The sequence below is a fragment of the Pteropus medius genome, unplaced genomic scaffold, assembly GCF_902729225.1.
Source record: "Pteropus medius unplaced genomic scaffold, Ma_sr-lr_union100, whole genome shotgun sequence".
In the NCBI taxonomy this organism is placed as follows: domain Eukaryota; kingdom Metazoa; phylum Chordata; class Mammalia; order Chiroptera; family Pteropodidae; genus Pteropus; species Pteropus medius.
The window spans coordinates 3,502,735-3,512,340 of record NW_024349519.1 but is presented as its reverse complement, the minus strand read 5'-3'; positions in this window follow the sequence as shown (position 1 = coordinate 3,512,340).

Sequence of the window (9,606 nt, the reverse complement as noted above, 5' to 3'; positions counted from 1 at the left end):
AATTGTCTTTTGGGAGGTAGGAGTTAAGAGTGAAGAATATGAAATAGTTTCAGGTTCCCAAAGGAGTAAATGTTAGGGTGAAATGAAATGAAGGTGCCAGTGAATTTTCTGGTTTCTGTAGCTAACAATATTGAAGTGCTTTATGGTTTAGGAACAGATCTACTACGTGGTTAGATCTACATCTCTTCAACAGACATGAAAATAGCTGGTCATCATCCTAAATATAAAACTACAAAATAGACTATTTAAAGAAATTCTCGTTTTTCCAAATGTAAAGAAAAAAAAACACACACACAAGAATATATGCAAATTACTTTATAAACTTTAGCAAATCATAAGCTTAATTAGGCTTGTCTTTAAAAACAGACTTTCAAGAGTTATTAAATTTATGTTAACTTATTCAACAATATATACTGAGCATTAATTATATTGGTTATATGCAATATGGGACTACAAAGAATGAGTAGGGGTCTTGCCCTCCAGGAGCTCACATTCTAGTAAAGGATGAGGCACTTTTGGTTTTAGACACATATATTCAATTTTTAACATATGTAGACCAGCACTTCCCAGTATTTTCCATTGAAACACCAATCCCATCAGGCCAGGTACATTTGTAAAATAGTATAGAGCCAGAGGAAAACACAGGAAATTAAAGGCCCTGAGAAGTCTTATAGAAAAGAATTTTAACTTTGCTTAACTTGGCATTTCCCAAAATTATGTAACATATCTTTCTTTCTTTTTTTTTTTTTTTAAATCTAACACCTAGAAACACATCATGGCACATTTTGGGTAATGATGATTTGGGCACGCAGTTTAAAAAATGTATTCTTATATGTTTCCTAAGGCACTGAAACATAAACTTTTAACACTTTACGCATTTTCAGAAAATACATGAAAGATAGAGCAAGTTAGCAAATTCTTGGGAAAGTATAAAAATTAGTACAAGTTTAAGCAGTAGGAGGAAAATAACAAAATAACTTTCCTAAAACCACAGACAACTATTTGTAATTAGAAATAATATTTTATAAAGACTAAAAAAATCATAAAAATTTAGAAACAGATGATTTAAATATATAATCCTTCTACTAAAATCTATTCTTGTGCGACTAGTTTAAAAGAAATATCCCTTAATCTATGATACATTTTACTGATATTCTAATTACATGTAGAGGCAAGGAACTACATGCTCTATATTTCATTTGTTAACATTTATTATCTTTCTGTCCTTTTATGAATTGTAAGTTTGTACCTGCTCTTCTCTCTTGACGATAGCTAATAGAATTCCAATACTCAGGCACTTCTAATTGCTGGTTTAAAAAAATCTTAGCAAGATTAAAAGGGAAAATGTACCCTCTTCCCTATAGTCGCAGAAAGCAGACATAATTCTATTCTATATCATAAAACTGCCCTTGCAAATGTTATTAAAAAAAAAAAAAAGGTAGTCTTGTTAGGCACGTGGAATTCAGTGTTGCTATATCCTATGAAAATACCATAACTTTTATAGTCTGTAATTCTGATTGTCTGACGTAATAATTTGTGGCCTTGTTAATAATATTTTAAATAACATTCTGATTTCTGAAAGTTTCTTTACAAATTTGTTAAGCTGAAAGAAAAAAATCATTGGCACATCCCTTTTCTTGAATATAAATGGTCACACACACATACACACATTTTTGCTTAATTATGATTTCTTAAAAAGTTTTGACCATCTCATTTTGTTTAATAATAGGTGCTATGACCAAAGCAAATACTTGTGTATAATACTGCAGATGGAACTGGTAGCTCAGAGGCAAAAATAAATTGGTCTCTGGTATGCAGTCTGTTTTCAACACAAGGTAGTAAAAAGTTTTGCTTTTTCTATACCCTTCCTAGGTGGCAGAAAGAGCTGTTCCCGAGATTATAATTTTACTTTTCAAAAGTCTTAAGTGATCCTCCTCAAGCTCTGTGTAGTTCTCACAGACAATGATAAAAACAAAGGTTCTTCACTTCTGGGGGAGCTAAAACGTCTAGTAGTCCTTACAGCCTCTTGAGCTGTGGCTATTACAAAACATTAATCTTACTAAACTGGGCTGTGGCGATTTCTTGTTTAACAGGCATTGTTGCTCTTTATGAACCAACTCATTTCCTCTGCTAACTCATTCAGATGTTACTCTTTTTCAAGATGTGGCCACAAACTAAATTAAAAAAATAGAATAAAATCAAATCATCCCCTAGGAAGCCTTCTGCAAATGTTCAGGTTAATGTTACATATGTTTTGTTCACAAGAGTATGTTTTAGTGATTATGTGTACCTTTGTAGAATAGACAGAAACTACTTCAATATGTAAGAACAGACATAATGACTGTTGGCAAAAGTCTTTATTGCTAAAACCTCACATTAGCATTTTACCCATTGATGATAATCAGGGAATACACTTAAGATTGTAAAAGGAGTTTATAAAGTACAGACTTTTCAAAGTCTTGCCTGTCCCTCCATTGAGAAACAATAGGGACAGTGTAACATCTATATGGAAAACTGAACCAAAGTGGACAGGCACACGGCCCATATTTTTAAGTAATCTTTTAATAGTCACCTGGATTTTTTAACTTAAAGAAGATTAATGGACTATGAGATTTCCAGGTATCCACACTACCCCCATCCCATCTCCATCTAGGTTCATTAATGGAAGATACAGCCTGAACCTCACCGAAGGGGACTTACCTTTTCAACTCTTTCTGATTACTGGTCAGACACAACGTTCTGCTATCTTGGATCTAAGCTTGATGTTTAAGAAGATTGTTTCATCCATCAAACAATTTCTTCTTATTTTTTGGTTTCTTCTAGACATAGTATCTAGAAAAAAGTTTCTTGGACATTTCCCACTTGAATCACTAGACTATTGGTGGCAGCTTAGATAGCTCCCAGTAGGGCTGGGTATATCAAGGCAGCTGGTGGACCCTCTGTCCTAATCCTGGCCTCCTAGTCAAGAAAGTTCAACCTCACATTTCAGATGTGTCCAAAAAACCTTCCAGACCTATTCCAAGAGAATCTATCATGGCTGTCAACAGTAAGGTCTTGCCTCTGACTTCATTTGATGCTTCTTAACTAGATTATAATTTGTCTCCCTTAAATACAGCCCAGTTTTTGCTTTCATGCTTTTGAGGTTTGGCCCTAGCCACTTCTGAACTGGGTCCAAAGACTATAGGACCTTTAAGACAGATCTGTTAAGAAAATCTTTCTGCAAGGAACCTATTGAATCACTTTTCCTCTTGGAAAGACACCCTCACTTGAGACTTGTCAGTCAACAAAAGAGAAAGCAGGACTGCTAATCTCTCTTTCATCAAAGAAGACTGGCAAATGACCACCACCATAATGACAAGTGCATGGGAATGAGTAAGCACTGTGAGGGTTACCTGCTGGACTACCTACCCTTCCTGAGCTTTTTGGTTTGGTTATTGAGTCTCAGTTAAAAAATGAGGAGCATTTACTACCACAGACTGAGTAAAACTGAATAAAACTAACTTTACTAAAAATAATGGACCTGTACATAGTTACTGCTTTTATATTCTTTGCTATGGTAATTCAAAAGATACAATAACAATATATTCCTTAAATGTAGGTTTGTTCTCAATTACCATAAACACTAATGGGAAAATCTTGATACCAGTGTCTTTTACCTGAATATGTGCAATGTTTGGACAGTTGATGGTAAAAACCTACTTTAATGTTCAGAGTATGGCATTGATTTATCACAATAAAATGTGTGGGAAAATATGGAGGTACCTGCCTTACATTTAGCGATTGGTCCCTGAATTCTTATACTATGTTGATGGAAAGTGAGCTGCTTATCCTAGGCTGCAAAAAAAAAAAAAATGCTACTTGGCATTCTGACTCTGGGTGAAACCTCCGGCTTTAACTTGTGATTTTAAGAGAGTAGATAACTTGCAAAGATACCTATTTCATTTGCTGAGCTCATGTGCATTCATGGTCATACACACTTGGTCTGGCTTTGTTATCTTCCAATATTCCCCGGCAGGAAACAGTCACATCTGTGAAGCACAATGGTTTAGGGAAATAATATTCGCCAGTGAGATTATATGCAATCTCAGAAAGATCAAAACCTATTAAAATAAGGTAACAATAAGATTACTTCTTTAAATCTGCTGCGAGGATGGCCATTGCCCTAGGTCCTATAGAATTACCTTGGATTTCACCTTAGCCAGCAAAGAAAGGCTGTATGTTCTCACTGGTAAGGCATGATACCCCTATGTTCCTGGCAATTTTGGCTATGTCAGAAAGAACTTGCCAAGCTGCAAGAGACTGAGAGCTAGGACTTATTTATATAGGCTGGTTACCTTTTATAGGGCATATAGCAGTTATAAAATTGTACAAGGTATTGTAGTAAGGCAAAACATGTTAGTCCGTACGTAGCAGTAATATTTGTAAGTATTATATAAGGTGTAACCTTAAAAGATTCATTTCAAATGTTCTCACCTGGTTACTAAATAAGTAGTGCACTTGACAAAGTAAGTCTAAAGATAAGTGATAAGGGAGATCCTGCAGATTCTAATTTAACATAGAGCATTGCCAAAGAAGTCCCAGACCTCATATTTGAGCTGTTTCTTTCCCCCAATAATCCCCTAAAGAAAGGCCTTTTAGCTTATTCTACCATAATTCTATTTTCATTTTCCTTATCTTCGGTCACTTTCACTGATCAATTGCTTCTGTTTTAACTTTTATATACTACTTTTTAATAATAAATGGTTTGTATAAATTTATGGTTTTATGCTTATGTGCTTAGCAACTAAGTCTGGAAATTGGATTTTATTAGCAAGACAAAGAATGTTCAGTAGAAAAAGCACTGATTTGTGAGCCAGGAGACTTACTGTAAAATGTTTACCTTTTAAGGATGAACTCAATGTATAACATAAATCAAGTGCATCAGCCTAATTATTGGAGTCTGAATAAAACACATGTTTTTTTCTCAAATATGCCCTTTCTGTTTGGTTTACTGGGGAGTGGGCCAAAATCTTAATGTTAACATATATGTAAAATGTGATGAGTGCTAACCTTCCCCCTCCCTCAAACGATGCATGGAAATGTGGATTTTAAATAACAATAATTATGCATGTAAGGATCAGTACACAAAAAAGGTGCACAAAAATAATTAACATATTACTAATATCCACTGAACAATTGGGAATATGCACAGTTTAGGATTTAAGTAGCTAGCATTTTAAAAAAGGTTATGCTGAACTGCACTCTGGTGTATCCTCTAAGTTCCAATTATCATATGTTGGGCCCACAGACAAGCTACAAGAAACCTGCTGTGGGATCAAGCAGCCCTGTTACCAGATCTCTAAGAAAGCAAGGTCCGGGCCACCTCCTAGGTACATTCCTCAGAAACTGCAGCAAAGAGAAGCAGAGCAAGTAAGCACAAAGGAAAACAGGAAGATAGCAGTATGAACTGGCCACACCATGGGAAACAATTCTGATCAATGCCACCAGAGAACACAAAACACGCACTACTACCCACACAATGGTAATAAATGCACACATATCCCTAGGCATTTCCAATTATATTTAGGGCCTATTTTGAATAAACTTCATCCCTTATCTATACATTTTTGATACAGAGTAAGTTGAAAAATAGTTAAATGCAATTAAACTTTCTTTAAACATCTATTGTACTTCTTCTTTAGAAACATAGGCGTTTGCTTGGTTGCTGTAATTCTTACAATTTGATGAACTAAAATGGTATCCCTTAACTAGTTTCAAAATGCCTTTCCCTACATGCCAACAACTCACAAAATAAAGAGCAGCACCTGAGGCAATCCTTGAAACTTATTGGCCTTTAGCAAACTGCTTTAACTTTTTAGGTATCACAGGGCTCTTTAAGATGTCTATGACTGCTGAGACCATCTCCCTAGAAAAATGCAATAAACACATCTTATTTCATAGGGTTCGTGAACTCCTTGAACACCATAAACAGACCACAAGTTGACTCTCTTATTTGGCTGGGAATATACTAATACTATTATTTCAGAAGTCTCTTTATAAATTGACATTGAGAACAAGGATTGGGTAGAAAGGAGAGTATCTGCTGTGAGCACAAGCCCGCTCACAATGGTGTAGTCTTGGTATTACTACTATTTACGGTGGCCACGATTTTAATAGACCAGAAAAAACAACTGAGGTTAACCAATGGCAACATAAAGGAAGAATTTAGTTCAGTGGGAAGAGAGCAAGTTCTTGCATATCCTAAAGAGAAGGAAGCTTCTTTTCTGTTTCCAGAGGAAGAAGATGGCCATTATTTAACCCCTGATTAACCCTGAAGAAATCTGTTTTTAAATGCAGTTAAAAGTAACAGAACAGGAACTAAGCTCATATTTATTTAGGCTACCAACAATCACTAATGGCTGTTATTAATATTAGTTAGTAATTAATATTACTAATTAAGGGAAATTTGGTTATAAAAATGTAGAACAATACTCTTAAATTTTCATCTTTGTTTAAAATACCTGGAAAGCATTGTAGTTTACAAATACCTGGAAAGCATTGTACCCCTGAAGAACTGTTTATGAGTATTTCCATGTACATTATCACACAAAGATTATTCCAGTGTGTTTTTAATTGAGGTCTACATACCACAAATTATGTTAAAGAACCATGGCTCTTTAAAAAAATTGTTGCCACAGAGCCATTGGTTAGAATTTCCCTTAATGTACAGCAATAAACTTGAACAATTTACACTGGCCCTGGTTGACATTCCATTTTGGTGCTGTATATGAACAGTTTATGGTATGTTTACAGAGAAAAACAAAAGCTAAATAAATTACATTACTATTAAGTCAATACTATTCTGACTCATGTACTTACAATGAAAAAACTGTATATAGTTTTATGAAACCTAATTATTACATAGTTTTGCATTTCGGCTTAATTCCTATTTTATTGTTTCACCAACAAAACTGCCAACTCCTTGAGCTTTACAGCTAGTCAAGAATTAAATCGGCATTAAATACAGAATTAATGTGTCTTTGGGGTTTAATTTTTTTTAATTAATAGCAAAATGCAATGTCAGAAGAGTCAATGTACCAAAAAATTGAAACAGAAAATCAAAATTCATGAAAACAATTCCTGTTTGTTTGCTCAGTAGTATATTTTTTACATTCACTGAACATCCCCTTGCCATTCCCATAATTAAAAAGTTAATTATTGGAACCAGATTTTTTTTTTGTGGATCTGAGTTTTCAAACAATGTGACTTAAATGATGTTATTAATATTTTTATAGCACTTCAAATAACACTAGTCCTAACGTTAATGTAATACTGTTTTTTGTACATAATTGTCTCTAAACAGAATTTTGAATTTAACTCTATGTTAAAGATCCTGCTTAAGTATTAAAAATTAAGAACTCTATGGTTTGAATATTTCATTATAATCCTTTAAAGCTAGCAGTTAAGAAAACTCTAGTACTGCAGTATAATTTCCTTGAAGGCCAAGTCAATTTCTCCTCCCTCACCTTTTGTCCAAGGTAGGCATTCAATAAATATTTGCTCAATGATTTAGTGATCTGTATTGATAATAATAAACATTTCCTTGGTTTAGTATTTATGCTCTTCTAGTTTTCAAAGTTATTAAATACTATAAACAAAGTGTTAAACTACTATAAACTTTGATGATACTATACTGAACACAGTTAGTTTGGGGCCTACTTTTCTTTTCAGTGATCAAAAGAGATGAAGTAAATAAAAATGCACAAATATATATAGCATCTTAAACTCTTAGTGATTTAAAATATTCAAGATCAGGTAACTGACCTAAACTACTGAGAGCAACTTCCTGTCAAAAGCACATTTGGGAATGTCTCTTCAAAGAATATTTAGTAATTGGCTAAAATTTAATGTTTAGTATTAAGTCCTACTAAAAAGTCTTTTTTTAGTGAAAAATTATCTTTTCTTAATAAATTTCACTAGATTTATATACAAAGCATAACCTCTAATATCTATTGAAAAAAACAAATAAAAAACTCCAAAAGCTTAGCAGACGCTTTAGGGACAAATCATTAAGAAAGTAAGCCTACATAAAAAATGTACAGCAATAGACACAGGCAAGAGCAAGTAGTGAAAGCATGCTTATCTTTCTTCTTAAGATCATCTTTAAAGAAATATAAAGTTCAATAGCTTTGTTCAACCAATTCCTTTAAACGGTAACCTAAAATCCAAAATTTTCTCTAATGACTTGACATACTAATTCCTCAATTAAGTTTTATCTATTATTTTAATCATATATCTGACATGCTTAATTTGAAATATTATAGTTTTTTGTAAAGTTCACTTGAATGAGGGACTTTTTTAAAGTTTATTTGAATGAGAGAATTTTAAACATCACAATTTCTAAGTTAAATAATATTAAAACTGATAAGGCTCAGAAATTCATATAAAATAACAGAAACCTCTAATTATGGTGTTCAGGGTTTGCAGTCCATTAAAAACGCTTTGCGTTTTTCACACCAAAAAGGCTTTCTCAACATTTCTCACCAGAACAGTAAACTAGTTTCAACAATTTTCAGTTATTGGTAACTTTTATAGGAATATTTTCCATTAATGCTTGAAAACGACAAAGTACATTTTACTTATATATTATCAAATTAGAGAATATTGTAAAACTGTCAGACATCTCAACATTTCTTTTCCAGGATCTAACTGCTCTATGCTGCCCACTACAGGAAATGCAATATGGTACAAAGAAATGTAATAACTGTACTAGGGTTGCTTTTAGTCCCGTCTCATAAAAAAATATTCTCTGCGTACTTGGGTGTTAAGATAAGGTATTCCTGGAGGACATGCAGATTGATTAGTGCCACAAAATTTATTAACTATAAAGAACATCAGTAGGAACAGACATGACCAGAAGCTGTATCTTGGTAATTCACACACCAGGAGAATCAACCTGGGTGCGGCTGAAGATGGGGCATGGAACTTAGTGACTAAGACGCAGACTGCGGAAAGATGCAGTTGTGTATCAGAGAAGAAATAAGAGGTTCAAAATCAACGTAAACAAAACACCTCCCCAGAAAAGTCATATAAAAATACAAATGATTGCTGCAACTGGAAAAACCATCTGAAATAAATTAATCGCGTGATGCATATTTGTTTCATCAGGTGAACCTCCTTTTTCCTTCAACGTTTACTTTCCTCTTACAAGCAAATAGCGTTAATATTAAGCTTACTTTTGCCTTTCATTTTTTCTAGTCTTGAAGAATTGAACCATGTAGTAATCTTATAAATATCAGAAGGTTTTTTCTCTGACTAGAGCTTATCTAAAGTGTAATTAATTTAAATTCTGTCCATCAGACATACTTTAGGAATCCATTTTGTAAATGATAGCTTCTTCTGCAGAAAGGGAATTTTTTAAAGAGTCAATTTTCTAGTTACATACAACATCTTAAATTTTTAAGGCATTAAAACATTAGTATTACACTCCAGGTCTATTAGCCTTCATAACTTGCACTGAAAAGCAAAACGCACTATTGTGTATGCGTGTGTGTACATACACTAACACAATAGCAAGCAGTCAGTGGCTTAATAGTGGCAACCTCCCCTTGAAAAATAAAAATATAA